At 41.4% G+C, this 22036-nt stretch overlaps 1 protein-coding gene across 1 annotated transcript in view; it reads right to left on the reverse strand.

Annotated features, from left to right (window-relative positions):
* LOC112253505 (cadherin-23) overlaps positions 1 to 15266 on the reverse strand; it is a 331981-nt gene extending 316715 nt beyond the window's left edge. The window contains exon 1 of the mRNA XM_042322765.1: positions 14984 to 15266. The gene's annotated coding sequence lies outside the window, so the exon portion shown is untranslated. The remainder of the gene's footprint in view (positions 1 to 14983) is intronic.
* Positions 15267 to 22036: the final 6770 nt, after the last annotated feature.

Here is a 22036-nt window from a genome sequence, read left to right on the forward strand (position 1 = left end):
GAGCTCTCGTTCTCAGTGGCCGGCGTGAATAAGATATTTACGCGTGTTAACCCTCACAAGGCTGCCGACCCAGATGGCATCCCTAACCATGTCCTGAGAGCATGCGCAGACCAGCTGGCTGAAGAATTTTAAGGACATATTCAATCTCTCCCTATCCCAGTCTTCTGTACCCACTTGTTCAAGATGTCCGCCATTTGTTCCTGTACTCAAGAAAGCGAAGGTAACTGAACTAAATAACTATCGCCCGATTGCACTCACTTCTGAAATCAAGTGCTTTGAGAGGCTAGTTAAGGATCATTTCCACCTTACCCGACCCCCTTGACCCACTGCAATTTGCATACCGCCCTAATAGTTCCACGGGTGACACAACCGCCATCGCACTGGCCTATCCCCTCTGGACAAGGCAAATACTTATTCAACACCATAGTACCAGCCAAGCTCATCATTAAACTTGGAGCCCTGAGTCTGAACCCCGCCCTGTGCAACTGGGTCCTGAACTTCTGACGGGCCGCAGTGGAGAAGTTCCTTTGCATGCACATTCCTGACAATCTTATATGGTCCACTCACACAGGCAGTGTGGTGAAGAAGGTGCAACATGGACTTTTCAACCTCAGGAGGCTGAAGAAATTTGGCTTGGCACCTAAGTCCCCCACAAACCTTTACAGACAACAGCACAGTGCTCTCCAGGGGACGGTGCGGTCTGCCCAACGTATCTCCAGGGGCACATTGTCTGCCCTCCAGGACATCTACAGCACCCGGCCAAGAAGATTAAAGACCTCAGCCACCGGAGCCACGGCCTGCTCACCCTGCCACCATCCAGTAGGCAATAAACATCATCAAGGACCTCATCCACTTGAGCCACGGCCTGTTCACCCTGCTACTATCCAGAAGGTGGGGTCAGAACAGGTGCATCAAAGCTGGGACCGAGACAATGAAAAACAGCTTCTATTGCAAGGCCATCAGACTGTTAAGTAGTCATCTCAAGCCAGACTCTACCCAGTACCCTGCCCTGAACTTTAGGCACTGTCACAAGCGGGCTACCAACCGGTTACGCTACCATACACCTTAGAGGCTGCTGCCATCTGTACATAGTTATGGAAAACTGGTCACTTTAATAATGCTTACATAATGTTTTACCGGCTTCATATGTATATACTGTCAAGGCCTTTCCAATTTAACTATTGCTGTACATACACTGTTCTTCAAATAAACTAAATATTATATCCATATACTGTCCATAATGTCTATACATCCCATCATATACAGTGCATTCAGAATGTATTCAGACCCCTTGACTTTTTCCCCATTTTGTTAAGTTACAGCCTTATTCTAAAATGCTCCTCATCAATCTACACACAATACCCCATAATGACAAAGCAAAAACTGTTTGTTTTATTTTTGCTCATTTATATAAAAAATATATATTAAAAAACGAGGGGAATCACATTTACATAAGTAGTATTCAGACCCTTTTTCACTACTTTGTTTAAGCACTGTTGGCAGCGTTTAAAGCCTAGAGTCTTCTTGGGTATAATGCTAAAAGCTTGGCACCCTTCTGTTTGAGGAGTTTCTCCCATTCTTCTCTGCAGACCCTCTCAAGCTCGGTCAGGTTGGATGGGGAGCGTTGCTGCACAGCTATCTTCAGGTCTCTCCAGAGATGTTTGATCGGCTTCAAATCTAGGACATTCAGATACTTAGCCAAGACAATACAGGAGTGGCTTCGGGATATGTGCTCAGGGTCATTGTCTTGTTGGAGGGTGAACCTTCACCCCAGTCTGAGGTCCTGAGCGCTCTGGAGCAGGTTTTCATCAAGGATCTTTCTGTACTTTTCTCCATTTATCTTTGCATCGATCCTGACTAGTCTCCCAGTACCTGCCACTGAAAAACATCCCCACAGCATGTTGTTGCCACCACCATGCTTCCCCGTAGGGATGGTGCCAGGTTTCCTCCTGACGTGACACTTGGCAAACAGGCCAAAAAGTTCAACCTTCATTTAGGTGCCTTTTGGAAAACTCCAAGCAGGCTGTCATGTGCCTTTTACTAAGGAGTGGCATCTGTCTGGCCACTCTACCATGAAGGCCTAATTTGTGGAGTGCTGCAGAGATGGTTGTACTTTTGGAAGGTTATCCCATCTCCACAGAGGAACTCTGGAGCTGTGACAGGGTCACCATCGGGATCTTGGTCACCTCCCTGTCCAAGGCCATTCTTCCCCGATTGCTAACTTTGGCCGGGTGTCCAGCTCTAGGAAGAGTCTTGGTGGTTTCAAACTTCTTCCATTTAAGAATCATGGAGGCCACTGTGTTCATAGGTACAGTTGAAGTCAGAAATGTCCATTCAGTTAGGATGGAGTCATTAAAACTCGTTTTTAAACCACACCACAAATTGTTAACAAACTATAGTTTTGGTTGGTTATCACAATTCCAGTGGGTCGGAAGTTCACATACACAATGTTGACTGTGCCTTTAAACAGCTTGCAAAATTCCAGAAAATGATGTCATGGCTTTAGAAGCTTCTGATCAACACCAAACTTTTTCCCAAATTAACTCCATAATATCGACAGAAACATGGGAAACGTTGTTTAGAATCAATCCTCAAGGTGTTTTTCACATATCTATTCGATGATAAATAATTTGAGGCCGTTGGGTTTCTCCTCGGAAGCAAATGGAAAAAATACACGCAGCTGGAGATTACGCAATAATTGCGATGGAGGACACCAAGCGAGCACCTGGTAGATGTAGTGTAAAATGGTCAATCTTCCAATGTTAAGCCTACAAATACGTCACAATGCTGCAGACACCTTGGGGAAAACAACAGAAAGTGTAAGCTCATTCCTGGCCCATTCACAGCCATATAAGGAGACATTGGAACACAGCGCCTTCAAAATCTGGGGCACTTCCTGTTTGAAATTTCATCTTGGTTCCGCCTGTAGCATCAGTTCTGTGGCACTCACAGACAATATCTTTGCAGTTTTGGAAACGTCAGAGTGTTTTCTTTCCAAAGCTGTCAATTATATGCATAGTCGAGCATCTTTTCGTGACAAAATATCTTGTTTAAAACGGGAACGTTTTTTATCCAAAAATTTAAAGAGCGCCCCCTATATCCAAGAAGTTAAATAAAGGTGAAATAAAAAAGCCAGACTACGGTTTGCAACTGCACTTTTTGGAGAAATGTCCTCTGGTCTGATGAAACAAAAATAGAACTGTTTGGCCATCGCAATGTTTGGAGGAAAATGGGGGAGTCTTGCAAGCCAAAGAACACAATCCCAACCGTGAAGCACGGGGGTGGTAGCATCATGTTGTGGAGGTGCTTTGCTGCAGGAGGGTCTGGTGCACTTCACAAAATAGATAGCATCATAAGGAAGGAAAATTATGTGAATATATTGAAGCAACATCTCAAGACATCAGCCAGGAAGTTAAAATCTCTGAACCACCCATACCGGATCCGGGATAATTGTCATCAGCAACGCTGAATAGCATAGCATCACAGTCAAATAACATTACTAGAAAATATTCATGAAATCACAAGTGCAATATTGCAAAACACAGTTTAGCCTTTTGTAAATCCACCTGTCGTCTCAGATTTTGAAAGTATGCTTTACAGCGAAAGCAATACAAGCGTTTGTGTAAGTTTATCGATCGCTCGGCAAAACAATAAGTACAGCATCAGGTAACTTGGTCACGAAAATAAGAAAAGCAATCAATTGAATCATTTACCTTTGATGATCTTCGGATGTTTTCACTCACGAGACTCCCAGTTAGACAACAAATGTTCCTTTTGTGCCATAAAGATATTTTTTATCTCCAAATACCTCCGTTAGTTTGGTGCGTTATGCCCAGGAATCCACCGGAAAGAGCGGTCATGACAACGCAGACAAAAATTCCAAATTATATCCATAATGTCCACAGAAACATGTCAAACGTTTTTTATAATCAATCCTCAGGGTGTTTTTCAAATATCTATTCAATAATATATCAACCGGGACAGTTGGCTTTTGCGCACAACTCACTGAGAGCCCCCACCTATCCACTTAAGCAATGTGGTCGTTCACGCTCATTCTTCAAAATAAAAGCCTGAAACTATGACTGTTGACACCTTGAGGAAGTGATAGGAAAAGGAATCTGGTTGATATCCCTTTAAATGTAGCAATGGGAGGCTATGGAACATGGAGTTTTCAAAACAGAAGCCACTTCCTGGTTTGATTTTTGCAATATCAGTTCTGTTATACTCACAGACAATATTTTGACAGTTTTGGAAACTTTGGAGTGTTTTCTATCCCAATCTGTTAATTATATGCATATTCTAGCATCTGGTCCTGAGAAATAGGCTGTTTACTTTGGGAACGTTATTTTTCCAAACATAAAAATAGTGCCCCATAGCTTCAAGAGGTTAAAGCTTGGTCGCAAGTGGGGCTTTCAAATGTACAATGACCCCAAGCATACTTCCAAAGTTGCGGCAAAATGGCTTAAGAACAACAATGTCAAGGTATTGGAGTGGCCATCACAAAGACCTGACCTCAATCCTATAGAAAATTGTGTGGGCAGAACTAAAAAAGTGTGTGCGAGCCTTACAACCCTGAATCAGTTACACCAACTCTGTCAGGAGGAATGGGACAAAATTCACCCAACTTATTGTGGAAGGCTACCAAAAATCTTTGACCCAAGTTAAACAATTTAAAGGCAATGTTACCAAATACTAATTGAGTGTATGTAAACTTCTGACCCACTGGGAATGTGATGAAAGAAATAAAAGCTGAAATCATTCTATTATTATTCTGACATTTCACATTCTTAAAATAAATAACACCCGCAATAACATCTGCTAAATATTTGTATGCGACCAATAACATTTTATTTGACTTAAAGAAATTACTTGACATAGATGATTACTTCTAGAGAGTTTGATGTGAAGGCTTTCAACCTGCTTCTATCTGAAGGCACATTGATCTACGATGTGTTCCCTCTATAGTGCACTACTTTTAAAAATTCTGGGTTTCATTTGGGATGCAACCCCATACTCCACTATCCTGTCTAGGTATTCCATAAGGAGAGAGAGAGAGATTTAAACTTGCCCTCTTTTTATGCCACTCTCGTTCTTCCTTTTTCCCCCCCTGCTATACAGTAAACTCCACCCTGCTCCCTCCCCTATTCCTCTTTGGACACTGTATCTGTATCTCACTGTATCTGCAAGCCATTGCTACTATATCCCTCATATTGTGTTTAATTTGAGCCTGTCGCTCACAGAGACTGTCAGATATGGCCTCCTTCATTTCAAATGGTATTTTTCCTCCCCCATTCGTATTTTGAGTGGATTCAGCAAGAGTAACAGACACTCCGAGAGAGAGCGACTGTATCAGAGGTTTGCCGTTTCCACACTGCAGAAAAACAGGAGCGGTAGAGAGAGGAAAACGATACACAACAAGCTAATGTTTCTTTCTCCAACACTCATTTCTAAGATAAGGAGAAAACAATGTCGTGGAGTGTGTGCGTGTAAATTAATCCCAAATGGTCTTGAGATGGTTCTGCACTGGCCAACTACAGAATTGAAGCTTGTGACCCCTGAAAGCAGATGGCTGTTACAGGCCATGAGTTCAGTGCAATATCATTCAGCACATAGGCCCAGCAATACAGAAGTACATACAGCAACATAGAAGTTGATACAGAGAAAGAAGAGACCCTGCATGACATCCCTCTTGGATGACTGAAGTTGAATACAGTGGTTTAACGCCTGTCTTGGTGATATTGTTCTATTCTGTAACTTGGCAATTCTGCCACACCTGTCACTCAGCATTATGATAATACACCCAGCGATACAGTATACAGGGAGTGAGGGTATGCGTTGCTTACACCAAACTACTATCATAATGATATCACTAGATAGCACCAGGACCACATGGCCCTTTGCAACCCTGGAGTCAGCTCATCCGACAACGTTCCGCAATAGTGGAGCTGAACCAAGGCCAGTGGCAAATGAGAGTTGAAGCTTAACCTCGCGCGAACGACAACACAGCAGTACGTTCAGGTGACACACAAAAAAATAATAGCGCGACACAACGCTTCCTAGTAGGTGCACCTTTTTAGATTGCCGGAGCTACCAGAGATTAATCCGTCCACCTAATACCCCCAAAGCAGCAGGCGCAAGACAATATTTGCTTTGAATATTTAGTTAGTTACAAGTAACTGATTACAAAAAAAACAACTAATCCATTACGTTACCAGCATAACTATTGTAATCAGATTACAGATACTTTTGAAAAGCTAGATGACACCTTTCTTTTTTCTCAATGACAGCATTGAAAAAAAGTGCACGTTTATTCTGCCTGGGCGATACCTGTCACACCCTGACCATAGAGAGCTTTTTATTCTCTATGTTGGTTAGGTCGGGGTGTGACTAGGGTGGGTCATCTAGGTGATTATATTTACAGTGGGGCAAAAAAGTATTTAGTCAGCCACCAATTGTGCAAGTTCTCCCACTTGAAAAGATGAGAGAGGCCTGTAATTTTCATCATAGGTACACTTCAACTATGACAGACAAAATGAGAAAGAAAAATCCAGAAAATAACATTGTAGGATTTTTAATGAATTTATTTGCAAATTATGGTGTAAAATAAGTATTTGGTCAAAAACAAAAGTTTCTCAATACTTTGTTATATACCCTTTGTTGGCAATGACAGTGGTCAAACGTTTTCTGTAGGTCTTCACAAGGTTTTGGCCCATTCCTCCATGCAGATCTCCTCTAGAGCAGTGATGTTTTGGGGCTGTTGCTGGGCAACACGGACTTTCAACTCCCTCCAAAGATTTTCTATGGGGTTGAGATCTGGAGACTGGCTAGGCCACTCCAGGACCTTGAAATGCTTCTTACGAAGCCACTCCTTCGTTACCCGGGCGGTGTGTTTGGGATCATTGTCATGCTGAAAGACCCAGCCACGTTTCATCTTCAATGCCCTTGCTGATGGAAGGAGGTTTTCACTCAAAATCTCATGATACATGGCCCCATTCATTCTTTCCTTTACAGGGATCAGTCGTCCTGGTCCCTTTGCAGAAAAACAGCCCCAAAGCATGATGTTTCCACCCCCATGCTTCACAGTGGGTATGGTGTTCTTTGGATGCAACTCAGCATTCTTTGTCCTCCAAACACGACGAGTTGAGTTTTTACCAAAAAGTTATATTTTGGTTTCATCTGACCATATGACATTCTCCCAATCTTCTTCTGGATCATCCAAATGCTCTCTAGCAAACTTCAGACGGGCCTGGACATGTACTGGCTTAAGCAGGGGGACACGTCTGGCACTGCAGGATTTGAGTCCCTGGCGGCGTAGTGTGTTACTGATGGTAGGCTTTGTTACTTTGGTCCCAGCTCTCTGCAGGTCATTCACTAGGTCCCCCCGTGTGGTTCTGGGATTTTTGCTCACCGTTCTTGTGATCATTTTGACCCCACGGGGTGAGATCTTGCGTGGAGCTCCAGATCGAGGGAGATTATCAGTGGTCTTGTATGTCTTCCATTTCCTAATAATTTCTCCCACAGTTGATTTCTTCAAACCAAGCTGCTTACCTATTGCACATTCAGTCTTCCCAGCCTGGTGCAGGTCTACAATTTTGTTTCTGGTGTCCTTTGACAGCTCTTTGGTTTTGGTCATAGTGGAGTTTGGAGTGTGACTGTTTGAGGTTGTGGACAGGTGTCTTTTATACTGATAACAACTTCAAACAGGTGCCATTAATACAGGTCACGAGTGGAGGAGAGGAGCCTCTCTTGAAACTCTGGGGGAGGTATTTCATTTTTGGATAAAAAACGTTCCCGTTTTAAATGGGATATTTTGTCACGACAAGATGCTAGACTATGCATATAATTGACAGCTTTGGATAGAAAACACTCTAACGTTTCCAAAACTGCAAAGATATTTTCTGTGAGTATAACAGAACTGATGTTACAGGCGAAACCCAATCAGGAAGTGCCCAATATTTTGAAAGCGCTGCATGCCAATGACTCCTTATATGGCTGTGAATGGGCTACGAATGAGCTTACGCTTTCTACGTATTCCCCAAGGTGTCTACAGCATTGTGACGTATTTTACGCATTTATGTTGAAGAATAGCCGTAAGGGACTACATTGAGCAAGTGGTCACATGATGGCTCCAGCAGAAAATCTTGCGTCAAGTACAGAGGTAGCCATTATTCCAATCACTTCTAATGAGAAACCAATTGTCCCGGTGGATATATTATCGAATAGATATGTGAAAAACACCTTGAGGATTGATTCTAAACAACGTTTGCCATGTTTCTGTCGATATTATGGAGCTAATTTGGAAAAAAGTTTGTTGTTGTTGTGACCGCATTTTCCGGTCGATTTCTCAGCCAAACGTGAAGAACAAACGGAGCAATTTCGCCTACAAAAATCATATTTTTGGAAAAAAGGAACATTTGCTATCTAACCGGGAGTCTCGTGAGTGAAAACATCCGAAGTTCTTCAAAGGTAAATGATTTCATTTGATTGCTTTTCTTATTTTCGTGAAAATGTTGCCTGCTGCTAGCAGGGCATAATGCTATGCTAGGCTATGATAAACTTACACAAATGCTTGTCTAGCTTTGGCTGTAAAGCATATTTTGAAAAACTGAGATGACAGGGTGATTAACAAAAGGCTAATATTTCATTGGTGATTTTCATGAATAGGAATATTTTCTAGGGATATTTATGCCCGATGCGTTATGCAAATTAGTGTCAGGCGAAGATTACGCGGGATGGGGAGTTAGTAGAGGTTAAAGAAGAAGTTACAGGTCTGTGAGAGCCAGAAATCTTGCTTGTTTGTAGGTGACCAAATACTTATTTTCCACCATAATTTGCAAATAAATTCATAATAAATCCTACAATGTGATTTTCTGGGTTTTTCTCCCTCATTGTGTCTTTCATAGTTGAAGTGTACCTATGATGACAATTACAGGCCTCTCTCATCTTTTTAAGTGGGAGAACTTGCACAATTGGTGGCTGACTAAATACATTTTTGCCCCACTGTATATGTTGGCCTGGTATGGTTCCCAATCAGAGGCAGCCAATCGTTGTCTCTGATTGGGGATCATATTTAGGCAGCCATTTCCCCTTTGTGGGATCTTGACTATGTATTGCCTGTGATCACTATAGCAGTGTCACGTTTTCAGTTTGCATTTATTGTTTTCTTTGAGTTCCACTTCAAAATAAAGAGGATGGAACCATACCACACTGCATCTTGGTCCACTCATTGTAACGATTGTGACAATACCAATATCTACATAGCGCATTGATGTGAATCACACTGCTGCTATTTCTGCCTTACTGATTGTGGTTGTTGTGGATGGCTGTTTACAAATGTATGTGTATTTTAACTAGGGCTGACCCCATTTAGTTGACAGGTCGATTGTTTGGTTGATAGGCTGTTGGTCGACCGAGAATCTTTTTAGTCGAGCAGTTGCAAAAAATGTTTTATGGCACATCTTGATTGAAGCCTGTCTCAGTGGACTAATCCATTGCAGAGGCCGCGGGATGGCACACCAGTAGTAGATTTACCGTTTATTCCCATAATTGCTAATACACAATGTTTGTTTGGTTATATATATATATATATTATTATTACTGTCTTTTACAGTTCTCGTTGTCGGAGTGGACACATTGTTTGTGGAGCAGACATCCTAGGCTTCACTTTGAGAAACAAGTTTGGGTTTATTCCATTTACGAGTTGTCAGTTCATTCATTGTATTTTGTTTGGAGTGCTCCAAACAACACCTGCGTGGAAATGTAAGCTTATAAATGTGCCATTTGGGATTCCTGAGCTGTGGAGCTTGTCAAAGCAATTTTTCCTTCACCTCAAACAGCAGGTTAACGAACTCTGTTTTTACATCCATTGCGTATAGTAATAGTTACTCAATGTAGCCTATTTGAAATAACCACTCTCTGTGAAAGGAAAAAAAAATGTAAGGCTCTGATCCGGTGGAAATGTCATAAAATAAGCCGACCTGATTACTTCTTATCAATTGCGCAAATACAGCTGTGTGTCTTGAGCTCACTGGTGCAGGAAACAGAGGGACCAGAATATTTTATACAATGTTGCAAGTTTGTTAGCAAGCTTCAGGCTGAACCAACTTGATACACTGTTTCAAGTTCCTTGCATAGCCAATGATTTATTTTGACTTTTAATTTACATTTAGATATCATTTTTATTAAATCACATGACAATGTGCATATGAAAATCATAAATGGCATGCAGATCGGTAGAAATGGTAAGAATAATTGGCCCCTCTATTGGAAAAGGTTGCCAACCCCTGGAGTAGCCTAATACCGGCAAAGGCCAGCAGCAGGAGGAGCTGATTTGAGAACAGGTTTTTTTTCCTGTTTTGGCTATCTTGTTCTCTGGCTCCCTTGAGTCATGTGTGTCTCTTAATTACTTAATCACAGTGTGCTTAAAGCATCAGACAAGCTCTGTAGCCTACATATATGCCTAGATTATTTTATTAAATCACATAGGGTGTGTCTATATATGTAAAAAATGTTGACTAGTTGATTGGTCGAAAGAACCAGACGACTTTTGGTCCATCAAGATTGTTTGTGGTCGGGGATAGCCCTAATTTTAACCCAATAACGGTTTAATTGAAGAAGATTAAGATATCTATCAATCGTTGTTTTTACGACAATGATTTTGCTAATGAATTTATTCTGCAATATATATAGTTCAATTGGCAATATTCATTTTTTTCTTCTTCTAATGCCTCTTATGTGGAAAGTAAATCAGATTGTTTGGCTAATCCAAAATTTACATTACTGATTACAATGTACGTACATAGCCTACCTTTTCCCAAACACCCTAACTGAAATAAACCAGCCATATAGGCTAGGCTGCTGTCTTCTTTCAAATAAGTTTGTGATAAGTTTTAAAACTCATTCCCAACAGTGCTAAACATAGTATAGTAAAGGCAACATATTGACGGAAGTGTTCGTCTTATTTGGTAGCTTATAAATAAGCCTCTGCCTAATATTGAACACTACTTGTTTGCTAGAGAGGCTCGGTATAGGGATGTCAAACTTTCAGGCTGCTAAACAGACACTATGGAGGCTTTAGTCTAGAGCGCCCAGTTTAGTGTTTGAAAGCATTTTTTTACTCTGTAAATTATTAAATGAGTGAGAAATAGATGTCATCGTTGCAATAGTTTGTGAGTGGGCAATTTATACTATCATCATTCAACATTGACAGGTTGAATGATTTTCCCATATTACATTTTGTATATTGCTCTAATTTTCCTAATGTGGACAGTTTGTGCTACTATCTTACACAAGCTTGCATTTACACCCTATACAATTGAGTGGAATTACACATCCTTTTTACCTCAGATTGATGATGCTAGTATAATCATTTATAATAATCACAATGACAAGATTGATTGCTTATAACATATCAATATCTTTGGTTTTGTACCGTTAATTGTCACGTGGAGTTAAACTTGTTAGGGCTAGGGTCCTTTTTCAGAATTTCCGCCTGACTGACGTGCCCAAAGTAAACTGCCTGTTACTCAGGATCAGCATATAATTGGTACCATTGGATAGAAAAGACGTTGAAGTTTGTAGAAATGTTAAAATAATGTATGAGACTATAACACAATTGATATGGGAGGAGAAAATCCAAAGAAAAACCAACCAGAATGTTTTTTTTTTGAGATCTCATGCTCTTACAACAGAAAGCTATGGGGTCCTATGCAATTCTAGCTTCCATATTGCAATTCCTGTGGATGTCAAAAGTCTGTTCAAGGTTTCAGGCTTGTTTCTTCCAAAACGAGGAAGAATTTTGAGTTTTGATACTGTGAGTCACAGTTGGAAATCAGTCTGTGTGCGTGCGACGAAGAGGACGTGTACTTGCTAATTTTAATTTTCTATTGAACATACTTCTTTACGTATAAAATATTAGTTTAATTACATTTTAGGGTACCTCAGGACTAAATAGAAACGTAGTTTGGCTTGTTTTAACAAGGTTTACCAGTAGCTTTTTGGATTCATTTGTCTGCATGTTGAACTCAAATCGATGGCGCCAGCAAAATACTTTTTGGGATTTAAAAGAAAATCTATATTTTACCTTTATTTAACTACATAAGTCAGTTAAGAACAAATCCTTATTTTCAATGACAGTCTAGGAACAGTGGGTTAACTGCCTGTTCAGGGGCAGAACAACAGATTTGTACCTTGTGGATTTGAACTTGCAACCTTTCGGCTGCTAGTCCAACGCTCTAACCACTAGGCTACCCTGCCGCCCCAGTGATATAAAAAATGATTTTATCTAACAAAACGACCACGCATGTTGTAGCTGGGACCCTTTTGGATTGCAAATCAGAGGAAGATTTTCAAAAAGTAAGTGATTACTTAATCGCTATTTGTGATTTTTATGAAGCTTGTGTGTCACGACTTCCTCCGAAGTCGGTCCCTCTCCCTGTTCGGGCGACGTTCAGCGGTACCGGTCTTCTAGCCATCACCGATCCACCTTTCGTTTTTCATCTGTTTTGTCTTGTCTTCCCACACACCTAGTTTCAATCCCATCAATTACATGTTGTATATTTAACCCTCTGTTCCCCATATATCCTTGTCCGGTATTGTTTTTTGTAAGTGCTTGTGCACGTTATGTCTGGGGTTTTGTCCCATTTTGATTGTTGTGTTTTGTTCACAATGATTTTCATCATTAATCTGCACCGTTGGAACACAGACTTTGCTCTCCTGCGCCTGACTTCTCTACCGCCAGTACACACGCCTTACACTGTACTTGTTGAAAAATATGTTGATGTGGGGTGCCGTCCTCAAACAATCGCATGGGCATGATTTAGCTGTAAAGCCTATTGTAAATCAGACAATGCAGTTAGATTAACAATAATTTAAGCTTTTAACCAATATAAGACACTTGTATGTACCTAGATATTTAATATCCATAGTTTTAAGGATTATTTATTTGAATTGCGCGCCCTCCAATTTCACAGGAAACTGTCGACAGGTGTCCCTTTTTTTTCTTTACACCTTTATTTAACTAGGCAAGTCAGTTAAGAACATAATCTTATTTTCAATGACAGCCTAGGAACAGTGGGTTAACTGCCTGTTCAGGGGCAGAACGACAGATTTGTACCTTGTCAGCTCAGTGATTTGAACTTGCAACCTTCTGGTCACTAGCCCAACGCTCTAACCACGAGGCTACCCTGTCACCTAGAAATAAAAATAAAATAAATTCATTAAAAATCCTACAATGTGATTTTCTGGATTTTTTTTCTCATTTTGTCCGTCTTAGTTGAAGTGTACCTATGATGAAAATTACAGGCCTCATCTTTTTAAGTGGGAGAACTTGCACAATTGATGGCTGACTAAATACTTTTTTGCCCCACTGTATAACGTGATTTGACATCATTGTATCTGTGGCCAATGACCTTGAGCCATGCATAAATACTGGTGTATATAGTAAATTACGGTATACCGCCCAGCCCTAGTTTGTATGCGGCTTTATTAACTCAATTATATATATTTATTTTTTTACATTGTTTGCAAACTGATATGTGGCACATTAATGCGAAAATAACATGCAAAACTGGCAAGCCCAAAATAGTTGTATTTTTTTTGCAAAAAATGTGCCACCTGCCCTGAATGACTGGTCGCCACTGCCACACACCAATACAAGGATTTAACAGTCAAACAACAACTTAAAAAGCAGCCAATCATTGTCACTTTTGATATCCTATGCTGCGTCATGATGCGTTTAACAGAAAAGTGTCCCGTTCCCTTTTCCATGATGGAAGCCTCCCAAAATCAACAGTTAACCTTCCACAATATAGATATAAGCCTTCTACAAGTTCTCATCTAACTAACCATGTATAGGTTATTCAAAGTTTCCATGTGGCCTTTGAATAGTGTTAGTTTAAACAGCGCTACACGTTTGCCCCCTGTTCTATTGATTTTATCGAGATATCGATTAAAGTGATTAACAAAAAGTGTTGCGTTGCACTTACCACCTTGGCGACCCACTTAAATCAAAGTGCAACACTTCAAAGTGTTGAGCTGTACAAATTATCCTCAGGCCAGTGATGTACACATTATTCCCAGATTCCGTGTGGTTTTTGAGCTGTGTTTAATAGTTTTATCTGGACGTGCAACCTCATCTCCCCCCTCTCGCAACTGATTTCAAGGTCATATCAATATGAGTGATTGACAAATAAGTGTTGCGTTTCTCTTTCCTTTTTGGCGACCTCCAAATCAAAATGCATCACTCTAACATATAACTGTCTTCTTCAGGTTCTTCTCCAACCAGTGATGTAAAAAAATATACCCAGTTTCCATGTGGATTTGAAGTTGTGTTAGTTTCAACAGGACGTACAACCTGATTTCCCCCTAATCGATATTAGTGATGTATTGCCACTTGTCAAAACAGGTTTTTTGGAACGTGTGCAATTTATAAAGTGCTCGTAAAAAAAAGTGTATATATATATATATATATATATATATATATATAACACTATTGTTGCACATGTATGTGTATATTAAATGTTTTCAATATCACAAACAGTTTCTGCATATTGGTTATTGATTTGGACACCTTAAACTGTGTTTTGACATTGGGCTATTTCTCCAAATGTCTTGTCAACAGGAACCAGCGACAGCATGCATCATTTTCAACTTAAGTTTTAGGAATATAAATTGAACTTTCAGCATTCATTTCCAATGGTATTTCTGAATGAGTCCAAACATGTGCTGCGATTGATTGATTTTGATGAGATACCAGAAATCACCAAAACGTGTTTGCCCTGCCTACTAGCAAGCAAGTCCAGAAATAAGCAGCCCAAAAACGTGCCTACTATAGGCTACCCTCTATCAATCGGTTAGGTGACACAGTACACAAAAACCATCAAAGTATCAGTTATTCAATTAATTGTGCTCATTGCTCTATACTGCGATTGCTTTAACGCAACCATATTTAGTTAATTATCACATCTTCATCATCTAATCTTACCTGCCTTGTCCTTGTCCGTAGGGGCTAAGTGCCTTCGATCCACGGTCCTGCTGTGATGCGTTACGAAGTAAACGCTATAGGTAGGCTACTTATTTACGCTCCACTCTCTCCCTCTCTCTCTCTTCTTCTCGCCCTCTCACAACACTTTTTCCACCTCCAGTCGAAAATGTCACGTCTTGGCTCTGGCTCTCCACTTCAACTTCACCTCAGCATAGGCTACAGAAAATTCCGACACACGCTGCCCTGTTCGGTGCGCACTTACTATTTTCCTGCACCAACTCCCGTTTTGCTTCTCCCTGTGTTGTAGCATTTTATAAACTGATGGTTTGAGCCCTGAATGCTAATTGGCTGAAAGCCGTGGTATAACAGACCATATACAGAGCTATGATTTTTTTTAAACTGTTTTAATTACATTGGTAACAAGTTTATAATAGCAATAAGGCATCTTGGGTAATTGGCCAATATACCATGGCTAATGGCTGTATCCAGGCACTCTGCGTCTAGTTATGGAGAAGAACAGCCTATGGGCTCGTGCTTAAATAGAACATGTAACTGGATTACTTGAATTACATAAAACAGGTAACCAATAGGCCTATACTTATGTAGTATATATTATACTACAAATCCCAGAGTTGCCTTATTGCTATTATAATGTAAATAAAACAGTAAAAAAAATGTTTTTGTCATACCTGTGGTATACAGTCTGATATACCACGGCTTCCAGCCAATCAGCAGTCAGGGCTAGAACTACCCAGTTTATAATTGCTTACTTATAATCTCAATAAACAAATACATAATTGAGGTAATTAGCCAGACTGGAGCTCGTTTCAACAATGCTCAAGCTTGAAAGGCGTGTTTCCTGTGTGCAGCTTCTCGTGCACTCTGACCGCATTCAAGTGGCCAAATTCTCTGACAGTGTGAGCAACAATCGGGTTTCTCTCCTGAGTGTGTGAGCTGGTGTATCCTGAAGTATTGTACTGTTTTGAAGCTCTTTTTGCATTGTGTGCAGTGGTTTGGCTTCTCCTCTGAGTGTATTGTCTAGTGCTCTTTGAGATTCAGGACAAAACTGAAGCTCTTCCCACACGTAGTGCACACAAACGGCTGATCCCATGAGTCTCTTTTTGTGGTCTGTCAATGCCCTCTTCTGGACAAAACTTTTATCACACTGAGAAGCTGCATGCCCTCTTGCCAGTCTTCTTCCAACAGTCGGTGCAGCTTTGTTAACCTTACTCCCGAGTGTACCAGTTTATGGTTGTAAATGCTTTTCCCACATTGGTTACAACAAGTCTAATTTCCCTTTTTCTTTTTGTTGTCCGGTTGGTGAGATGAGCTTATGTTGACTCTGGTGCTGTGGGTTTCCTCACAATTTATTTCCTCACACTTTAATGTCACCGTTTTGGTTCTTCTTCCTATCCTGACTTTTAGGACTTGCAGTCAGAACTATGGTTATCCTTTTAATTTGTTTCCAACTTGATGGAGGATATCCTCAGAAGTCTGACCACTTACACTATATACAGTGCATTCGGAAAGTTCAGACCTCTTGATACATTACAGCCTTGTTTTAAAATGGAAAAAAAAAATTTTTTCCTCTTCAACTATGCACAATAATTAATAATGACAAACCAAAAACAGCCTTGAGTCTTAGGTGTGACGCTACAAGCTTGGTACACCTGTATTTGGGGAGTTTCTCCTCTGTAGATCCTCTCAAGCTCTGTCAGGTTGGATGGGGAGCGTCGCTGCACAGCTATATTCAGGTCTCTCCAGACATGTTTGATTGGGTTCAACTCCGGGCTGTGGCTGGGAAACACAAGGACATTCAGAGACTTGTCTCAAAGCCACTCTTGCTCTGTCTTGGCTGTGTGATTAGGGTCGTTGTCCTGTTGGAAGGTGAACCTTCACCCCAGTCTGAGGTCCTGAGTGCTCTTGGAGCAGGTTTTCATCAAGGATCTCTCTGTACTTTGCTCAGTTAATCTTTTCCTCAATCCTGACAAGTCTCCCAGTCCCTGCCACTGAAATACATCCCCACAGCATGATGCTGCCACCACCATGCTTCACCATAGAGATGGTGCCAGGTTTTCTCCAGACATGACACTTGGCATTCAAGCCAAAGAGAGCCTTTTGGAAAACTCCAAGCAGGCTGTCATGTGCTTTTTATTGAGGAGTGGCTTCCGTCTGGCCACTTTACCATGAAGGCCTGATTGGTGGAGTGCTGTATAGATGGTTGTCCTTCTGGAAGGCTCTCCCATCTCCACTGAGGAACTCTGGAGTTCTGTCAGAGTGATCCTCCCTGTACAAGGCCATTCTCTCCCGATTGTTCATTTTGGCCAGGCAGCCAGCTCTAGTAAGAGTATTGGTGTTTCCAAACTTCTTCCATTTAAGAATGATGGAGGCCACTGAGTTCTTGGGGACCTTCAATGCCGCAAAAATGTTTTGGTACCCTTCCCCAGATCTGTGCCTCGACACAATCCAGTCTCGGAGCTCTACAAACAATTATTTTGACCTCACAGCTTGGTTTTTGCTCTGACATGCACTGTAAATTGTGGGAACTCATATAGACAGGTGTGTGCCTTTCCCAATCATGTAAAATCAATTAAATTTACCACAGGTAGATTCCAATCAAGTTGTAGAAATATCTCAAGGATGATCAATGGAAACAGGATGCACCTGAGCTCAGTTTCGAGTCTCATAGCAAAGGGTCTGAATAATTATGTAAATGAGGTATCTGTTTTTATTTGGAATACATTTGCAAACATTTCTAAAAGCCTGTTTTCACTTTGTCATTATTGGGTATTGGGTGTAGATTGCTGAGGATTTGTTTAATTTAATCCATTTTAGAATAAGGCTGTAACGTATCAAAATGTGCAAAAAGTCAAGGGGTCTGAATACTTTCTGAAGGCACTGTACATATGAAATTGGTAAAACAGTATGTACATATTATTTAAGTGACCAGTGTTCCATGTTTATATAAATAGGGCAGCATCCTCTAAGGTGCAGGGTTGAGTAACCGGGTGGTAGTTGGCTATTGAAAGTGACTACGTTCAGGGCAAGGTGCTGCTCTTTGAAGGGGTAGGGTTTCAGACATTTTCAGAAGATGGGCAGTAACTCTGCTGAATATGCGCTGACAACTTGTGACCACAAGTCTTCACACTCCCGTGAGAAGTCTGTTGGTCAGCTAGCTGCTGTGGACCCGAATCGGGATCACTTTTCATACAAACAGGAAGGTATTTTGGTTCTTTTGATTCACCGGAGGTATTATCTGGGTCCAGATTTGAGTGTGAGTCAGAATAGCTGCCATGAAGATGCTGGTCCACTAGGACACATACTGTAGTTCTGATAATTTTTTTATTCATCTGAGCCCAAAACTGGAAATGTCACACCTTACGTAGTCAGGGTTGCTGAGATGGCTGTGTGCTACCAGAATGTTTTTTTGCATGTACTCCAGATTATTTATCCTCATGGTGCTTCCAATGAACAAACCACAGGTCACAGCTGCCTCCCGTCTGAAAACACACAACAGTCCAATGTCACAAACCAGTCATAATTGAGAAAAGTTTCATCAAAGTAATATAGTATGTAGGTACAAAGACACTGGTGCCTGTGACACATTACTCTATGCTTAGAAATAAAAGTTTAGCCCCGCACCACATTTAAGAGTATCTGCAGTCTTTGCATGCAGCCATACTACTTTGTATCCACTGGAGCACTGCACCAATATTGTTTGTTCTGCTGTGTGTGGTTGATGTCAATATATTTCTTTCATTAGTCAACTGTTAATACAGTCCCAAAATGTTTCGCATGTCAGCAGATAATAAGTCGACCCCCTACTTTTTCGAACATTCTGTTAAAAATCGCGCAACATTTCGGCGTCCTGCTACTCATGCCAGGAATATAGTATATGCATATGATTCGTATGTGTGGATAGAAAACACTCTCACGTTTCTAAAACTGGTTAAATCACCGCTGTGACTATAACAGAGCGTCTGTTTCATCGAAAAGCGCAAGAAAATCTGATTACTGAAAGCTGAAAAAAATATCCATGCGCCACCTGCATGTATTGTTTAAGGGGCACGAAATTAAATGGGGCCGAGATTGCAAGTCTTACAGCTTCCACACGATTTCACCAGTCTTGTCAATTGCCTTCTCGTTGTTTCTTGGTCAAACGAGGAAGAGACCACTTTCCATTCGGTCTCCGACAGGAAGTTTTGGAAGAGAGATTTCGGAAGATGATTTGAAATCGTGGAGCTATTGAATACACATCGCCTCGTGATCAATTTGATAGATTATTAACGTTTACTAATACCTAAAGTTGGATTACAAAAGTATTTCGAAGTGTTTTGTGAAAGTTTATCGTTGACTTTTTTAATTTAAAAAAATGACGTAGCGTTTTGAAACGGTGTTTTTTTCTGAATCACACAGTTTCCATAGATGGATATTTTGGGTATATATGGACCGATTTAATAAAAAAAAGACCCAATAGTGATGTTTATGGGACATATAGGAGTGCCAACAAAGAAGCTCGTCCAAGGTAAAGAAAGTTTTATATTTTATTTCTGCTATTTGTGTAGCGCTGGCTACGCTAATTCTTTTGTTTACGTCGCCTTCAGGTATTTCGGGGTGTTGCATGCTATCAGATAATAGCTTCTCATGCTTTCGCCGAAAAGCATTTTAATAATCTGACTTGTTGGCTAGATTCACAACGAGTGTAGCTTTAATTCAGTGCCCTGCATGTGTGTTTTGATGAATGTTTGAGTTTTAATGAGTGCTATTAGCATTTGGCGTAGCACATTTGCATTTGCTGATGGCTAGATGAGACGTCTGCGTCTCGGGTCGACGCAAGAGGTTTAAGATATGATTTATCTAAATTATGCATTTTACATCATTATGATGTGGCAAATTACACTTTGCTTCTTGCAAGTCCAATATCTTGACAACTTGACTACTGACATACAAAACAAGAAGCCAAATGCCTCATGAGAATACGTAAGAATCAATGTCTAAAGCTAACGAAATAGGATCACTTTACTCCAACGCTGATCTGCTCACTCGCGAGCAATAACATCAAAGCTGGATAACAACCCAAAACAACTTTTAAGGCTTGAGAGGTTTATTGACAAATACTACTAATGCTTTGAACGCCAAAACATGTCGGAGGATCATCCGAACACCCAGCATGGTGAACATAGCAAACCAAGCACAAAAAGAAAACGGGAATCCTCAACAGACACAGATGCCTGGACACACTAGGAGCTGCCTTACTGTGGCCATGTTGGACACTTTGTCTCCACTTGTTCCCTGCATCCAGCAAATGAGGTGGCTTGGCAGTATTGGGGGATATACAGTGGCTAGCAAAAGTATTCACCCCCTTGGCATTTTTCCTATTTTGTTGCCTTACAACCTGGAGATAAAATGTATAATTTGATTTACACAACATGCCTACCACTTTGAAGAAAGAAAATATTTTGTCTTGTGAAACAAACAAGAAATAAGACCAGAACTTGAGCGTGCATAACTATTCACCCCCCCCCCCAAAGTCAATACTTTGTAGAGCCACCTTTTGCAGCAATCACAGCTGCAAGTCTATTGGAGTATAGTCTCTATAAGTACTAGCCCGTCCAGAGCTCCTGTGCTACCACATCCGGACCCCTTCTTCAGCCGGTACGGGGCATGGAACCCCGCAGATCCCCTACGACTGGAATACCGACATAATCTGCCCGAGGACTCCCAATAGGCCCGACGCCTGCTGAAGGCCCATTATGCTAACCAGCTTTGCCTGCTAGCTACCTAGAGCTACTTGGAACCCTACTAATTCCACGACTGGTCTATCAACGTCACCGCACGAAGAGGCAAAAACAGACTTACCCCCATCGCGACGTCCCTCAAAGGCTAACTTTCTAGCCCCTGCTATCTGCTTGCTTTCTAACCCAGTCGGCTAACTGCTAGCTTGCCTGCCTGTTCTGCTAACTGCTAGCCCTTGCTTGCTTGCTAACCCGGTCTGCTAACTGCTAGCTTGCCCCGGCCTACTAACTCTTAGCTTGTTAGCATCGGCCTGCTAATGTAACAGTATAACTTTAGACCGTCCCCTCGTCCATTCCCGGGCGTGAACCAGGGACCCTCTGCACACATCAACAACAGTCACCCACGAAGCATCGTTACCCATCGCTCCACAAAAGCCGCGGCCCTTGCAGAGCAACCACTACTTCAAGGGCAACCACTACTTCAAGGTCTCAGAGCAAGTGATGTCACCGATTGAAACGCTATTTAGCACGCACCACCGCTAAGTAGTGGTTCCCCTTGCTCTGCAAGGGCCGTGGCTTTTGTGGAGCGATGGGTAACGATGCTTCGAGGTTGACTGTTGTTGATGTGTGCAGAGGGTCCTTGGTTCGCGCCCGGGTATTGGCGAGGGGACGGTCTAAAGTTATACTGTTACACTAACTGTCTGAATCGCTGTGTCCCCAGCCAGCCCAACCACTCACTGGACCCATATGTTCACTTGGCTACGCATGCCTCTCTCTAATATCAATATGCCTTGTCCATTACTGTCCTGGTTAGTGATTACTGTCTAATTCCACTGTAGAGCCTCTAGCCCGGCTCAATATGCCTTAACCAAACATGTTGTTCCACCTCCTACATATGCGATGACATCACCTGGTTTAAACATTTCTAGATACTATATCTCTCTCTTCATTACTCAATGCCTAGGTTTACCTTACCTACCTTACCTTTGTCTGTACACTATGCCTTGAATCTATGCTATCGTGCCCAGAAACCTGCTCCTTTTACTCTCTGTTCTAAACGTGCTAGACGGCTTGTTCGTATTTTCTTCAGCCGTACCCTTATCCTACTTCTCCTCTGTTCCTCTGGTGATGTGGATGTTAATCCAGGTCCTGCAGTGCCTAGCTTCACTCCCACCCCACAGGTGCTCTCATTTGTTGACTTCTGTAAATGTAAAAGCCTTGGTTTCATGCATGTTAACATTAGAAGCTTACTCACTGCTTTAGCACACTCTGCCAACCCCAGATGTCTTAGTCGTGTCTGAATCCTGGCTGAGGAAAA

This window comes from Oncorhynchus tshawytscha, linkage group LG06, assembly GCF_018296145.1.
Source record: "Oncorhynchus tshawytscha isolate Ot180627B linkage group LG06, Otsh_v2.0, whole genome shotgun sequence".
NCBI classification, from domain to species: Eukaryota; Metazoa; Chordata; class Actinopteri; order Salmoniformes; family Salmonidae; genus Oncorhynchus; species Oncorhynchus tshawytscha.